Source organism: Camellia sinensis, chromosome 2 (genome assembly GCF_055761805.1).
Source record: "Camellia sinensis isolate YWXY chromosome 2, ASM5576180v1, whole genome shotgun sequence".
Taxonomy (NCBI): domain Eukaryota; kingdom Viridiplantae; phylum Streptophyta; class Magnoliopsida; order Ericales; family Theaceae; genus Camellia; species Camellia sinensis.
In genome coordinates, this window is record NC_138962.1 from 6,239,600 (window position 1) to 6,245,599 (window position 6,000).

The following is a 6,000-nucleotide window of genomic DNA, read 5'->3' on the forward strand; positions in this document are numbered from 1 at the left end:
CATTCAATTTACTTTCCGATTAAACTTCCTTTTTTATTTAATTTCCAAATAGATCGTTAAAGTATAATGGTTTCCTGAATGAACTTCCGTTTTTAATTTTGTGCAACTTCCATTTTTATTTTTATTCGACTTCCATTTTTATTTTTAAGTAACTTCCATTTTTATTCAAGTTACTTTTCTATTCAACTTACTTTTTTATTTAATTTCCAAATAGATCGTTAAGGTATAGTGGTTTCTTGAATGAACATCCATTTTTTATTTTATTGAACTTGCATTTTTATTTTTATTCAACTTCCATTTTTATTCAAGTTATTTTTCTATCCAACTTCCTTTTTTATTTAATTTCCAAATATGTCGTTAAGGTATAGCGGTATCTTGAATGAACTTCCATTTTTAATTTTATGGAACTTGCATTTTTATTTTTATTCAGCTTCCAATTTTATTCAAGTTATTTTTCTATTCAACTTCCTTTTTTATTTAATTTCCTAATAGATCGTTAAGGTATAGTGGTTTCTTGAATGAATTTCCTCTATTAATTTTCTTAAACTTCCATTTTTATTTTTATTTAACTTCCTTTTTCTTTCAAGTTTCTTTTCTACTCAACTTCCATTCTTTTCCAAATAGATCGTTAAGGTATAGTGGTTTCTGGATTGAACTTCCATTTTTAATTTTATGCAACTTTCATTTTTACTTTTATTCAACTTCCATTTTCATTCAATTTACTTTCCGATTAAACTTCCTTTTTTTTTTAATTTCCAAATAGATCGTTAAAGTATATTGGTTTCCTGAATGAACTTCCGTTTTTAATTTTATGCAACTTCCATTTTTATTTTTATTCGACTTCCATTTTTATTTTTAAGTAACTTCCATTTTTATTCAAGTTACTTTTCTATTAAACTTCCTTTTTTATTTAATTTCCAAATAGATCGTTAAGGTATACTGGTTTCTGGATTGAACTTCCATTTTTAATATTATGCAACTTTCACTTTTCTTTTTATTCAACTTCCATTTTTATTCAATTTACTTTTCTATTAAACTTTCTTTTTTATTTAATTTCCAAATAGATCGTTATGGAATAGTGGTTTCTTGAATGAACTTCCATTTTTAATTTTCTGCAACTTCCATTTTTATTTTTATTCGACTTCCATTTTTATTCAAGTTATTTTTCTATTCAACTTCCTTTTTTATTTAATTTCCAAATAGATCGTTAAGGTATAGTGGTTTCTTGAATGAACTTCCAATTTTAATTTTCTGCAACTTCCATTTTTATTTCTATTCAACTTTTTTTTTTATTAAAGTTTCTTTTCTATTCAACTTCCTTTTTTATTTAATTTCCAAATAGATTGTCAAGGTATACTGATTTCTGGATTGAACATCCATTTTTAATTTTATGCAACTTTCACTTTTATTTTTATTCAACTTCCTTTTTTATTCAATTTACTTTTCTATTAAACTTCATTTTTTATTTAATTTCCAAATAGATCGTTAAGCTATAGTGGTTTCTTTAATGAACTTCCATTTTTAATTTTATGGAACTTGCATTTTTATTTTTATTCAGCTTCCATTTTTTTTCAAGTTATTTTTCTCTTCACCTTCCTTTTTTGTTAAATTTCCAAATAGATTGTTAAGGTATAGTGGTTTATTGAATGAACTTCCAATTTTAATTTTCTGTGACTTCCATTTTTCTTTGTATTCAACTTCTTTTTTTTTTTCAAGTTTCTTTTCTATTCAACTTCCTTTTTTATTTAATTTCCAAATAGATCGTTAAGGTATACAGGTTTCTAGATTGAACTTCCATTTTTAATTTTATGCAACTTTCACTTTTCTTTTTATTCAACTTCTATTTTTATTCAATTTACTTTTTTATTAAACTTTCTTTTTTATTTAAATACCAAATAGATCGTTAAGGTATTGTGGTTTCTTGAGTGAACTTCTATTTTTCATTTTATGCAACTTCCATTTTTATTTTTATTCGACTTCCATTTTTATTCAAGTCGTTTTTCTATTAAACTTCCTTTTTTATTTAATTTCCAAATAGATCGTTAAGGTATAGTGGTTTCTTGAATGAACTTCCCATTTTAATTTTCTGCAACTTCCATTTTTATTTCTATTCAACTTTTTTTTTTATTCAAGTTTCTTTTCTATTCAACTTCCTTTTTTATTTAATTTCCAAATAGAACGTTAAGATATACAGGCTTCTGGATTGAACTTCCATTTTACATTTTATGCAACTTTCACATTTCTTTTTATTCAACTTCCATTTTTATTCAATTTACTTTTCTATTAAACTTTCTTTTTTATTTAATTTCCAAATATGTCGTTATGGTACAGTGGTTTCTTGAATGAACTTCAATTTTTAATTTTCTGCAACTTCCATTTTTATTTTTATTCGACTTCCATTTTTATTCAAGTTATTTTTCTATTCAACTTCCTTTTTTATTTAATTTCCAAATAGATCGTTAAGGTATATTGGTTTCTTGAATGAACTTCCAATTTTAATTTTCTGCAACTTCCATTTTTATTTCTATTCAACTTCTTTTTTTTATTAAAGTTTCTTTTCTATTCAACTTCCTTTTTTATTTAATTTCCAAATAGATTGTTAAGGTATACTGATTTCTGGATTGAACTTCCATTTTTAATTTCATGCAACTTTCACTTTTATTTTTATTCAACTTCCTTTTTTATTCAATTTACTTTTCTATTAAACTTCTTTTTTATTTAATTTCCAAATAGATCATTAAGGTATAGTGGTTTCTTTAATGAACTTCCATTTTTAATTTTATGGAACTTGCATCTTTATTTTTATTCAGCTTCCATTTTTATTCAAGTTATTTTTCTTTTCAATTTCCTTTTTTATTTAATTTCCAAACAGATTGTTAAGGTATAGTGGTTTATTGAATGAACTTCCAATTTTAATTTTCTGCGACTTCCATTTTTCTTTGTATTCAACTTCTTCTTTTTTTCAAGTTTCTTTTCTATTCAACTTCCTTTTTTATTTAATTTCCAAATAGATCGTTAAGGTATACTGGTTTCTGGATTGAACTTCCATTTTTAATTTTATGCAACTTTCACTTTTCTTTTTTTTCAACTTCCATTTTTATTCAATTTACTTTTCTATTAAACTTCCATTTTTATTTAATTACCAAATAGATCGTTAAGGTATAGTGGTTTCTTGAGTGAACTTCTATTTTTAATTTTATGCAACTTCCATTTTTATTTTTATTCGACTTCCATTTTTATTCAAGTCATTTTTCTATTTTACTTCCTTTTTTATTTAATTTCCAAACAGATCGTTAAAATATAGTGGTTTCTTGAATGAACTTCCAATTTTAATTTTCTGCGACTTCCATTTTTCTTGGTATTCAACTTCTGTTTTTTTTCAAATTTCTTTTCTATTCAACATCCTTTTTTATTTAATTTCCAAATAGATCGTTAAGGAATATTGTTTTCGGGATTGAACTTCTTTTATTAATTTTATGCAACTTTCACTTTTCTTTTTTTTCAACTTCCATTTTTATTCAATTTACTTTTCCATTATACTTCCTTTTTATTTAATTACCAAATAGATCGTTAAGGTATAGTGGTTTCTTGAGTGAACTTCTATTTTTAATTTTATGCAACTTCCATTTTTATTTTTATTCGCCTTCCATTTTTATTCAAGTCATTTTTCAATTTAACTTCCATTTTTATTTAATTTACAAATAGATCGTTAAGGTATAGTGGTTTCTTGAATGAACTTCCAATTTTAATTTTCTGCAACTTCCATTTTTAGTTCTATTCAACTTCTTTTTTTATTCAAGTTTCTTTTCAATTCAACTTCCTTTTTTATTTAATTTCCAAATAGATCGTTAAGGTATAGTGGTTCCCTGAATGACCTTCCATTTTTAATTTTCTGCAACTTCCATTTTTTCTTTTATTCGACTTCCATTTTTATTCAATTTACTTTTCTATTCAACTTCCTTTTTTATTTAATTTCCAAACAGATCGTTAAGGTATAGTGGTTTTTCAATGAACTTCCGTTTTTAATTTTACGCAACTTCCATTTTTTTTTTATTCGGCTTCCATTTTTATTCAAGTCATTTTTCTATTCAACTTTCTTTTTTATTTAATTTCCAAATAGATCGTTAAGGTATAGTGGTTTCTTGAATGAACTTCCATTTTTATTTTTATTCAGCTTCAATTTTTATTCAAGTTATTTTTCTATTCAACTTCCTTTTTATTTAATTTCCAAATAAATCGTTAAGGTATAGTGGTTTCTTTAATGAACTTCCATTTTTAATTTTCTGCTGCTTCCATTTTTATTTTTATTTAACTTCCTTTTTTATTCAAGTTTCTTTTCTACTCAACTTCCTTTTTTATGTAATTTCCAAATAGATCGTTATGGTATAGTGGTTTCTGGATTGAACTTCCATTTTTAATTTTCTGCAACTTCCATTTTTATTTTTATTCAACTTCCATTTTTATTCAATTTACTTTTCTATTAAACTTCCTTTTCTAATTTATTTCCAACTTGATCGTTAAGGTATATTGCTTTCTTGAATGAACTTCCATTTTTAATTATCTGCAACTTCCATTTTTATTTTTATTCGACCTCCATTTTTATTCAAGTTATTTTTCTACTGAACTTCCTTTTTTATTAAATTTCCAAATAGATCGTTAAGGTATAGTGGTTTCTTGAATGAATTTCCAATTTTAATTTTCTGCGACTTCCATTTTTATTTCTATTCAACCTCTTTTTTTATTCAAGTTTCTTTTCTATTCAACTTCATTTTTTATAAAATTTTGAAATAGATCGTTAAGGTATACTGGTTTCTGGATTGAACTTCCATTTTTAATTTTTTCCAACTTTCACTTTTCTTTTTATTCAACTTCCATTTTTATTCAATTTACTTTTCTATTAAACTTCCTTTTTTATTTAATTTCCAAATAGATCGTTAAGGTATAGTGGTTTCTTTAATGAACTTCCATTTTTAATCTTAAGGAACTTCCATTTTTAATTTTATTCAACTTCCATTTTTGTTCAAGTTATTTTTCTATTCAACTTCCTTTTTTATTTAATTTCCAAGTAGATTGTTAACGTATAGTGGTTTCTTGAATTAACTTCCATTTTTAATTTTCTGCAACTTCCATTTTTATTTTTATTTAACTTCCTTTTTTATTTAAGTTTCTTTTCTACTCAACTTCCTTTTTTATTTAATTTCCAAATAGATCGTCAAGGTGTACTTGTTTCTGGATTGAACTTCCATTTTTATTTTGATTCAAATTCCATTTTTATTTTTATTTGACTTCCAATTTTATTCAAGTGATTTTGCTATTCAACTTCCATTTTTAATTTTATGCAACTTTCGTTTTTATTTTTATTCGACTTCCTTTTTTATTCAGTTTACTTTTCTATTAAACTTCCTTTTTTATTTAATTTTCAAATTGATCTTTAAGGTATAGTGGTTTCTTCAATGAACTTCCATTTTTAATTTTCTGCAACTTCCATTTTTATTTTTATTTTTATTCGACTTCCATTTTTATTCAAGTTCTTTTTCTATTCATCTTCGTTTTTTATTTAATTTCCAAATAGATCGTTAATGTATAGTGGTTTCTTGATAGAATTTCCATTTTTAATTTTCTGCACCTTCCATTTTTATTTTTATTTAACTTCATTTTTCATTCAAGTTACATTTCTGCTCAACTTCCTTTTTTATTTAATTTCCAAATAGATCGTTAAGGTATACAGGTTTCTGGATTGAACTTCCATTTTTAATTTTATGCAACTTTCATTTTTACTTTTATTCAACTTCCATTTTTAGTCAATATACTTTTCTATTAAACTTCCTATTTATTTAATTTCCAAATAGATCGTTAAGGTATAGTGGTTTCTTAAATGAACTTCTATTTTTAATTTTATGCAACTTCGATTTTTGTTTTTATTCAGCTTCCGTTTTTATTCAAGTCATTTTTCTATTCAACTTCCTTTTTTATTAAATTTTCAAATAGATCGTTATGGTA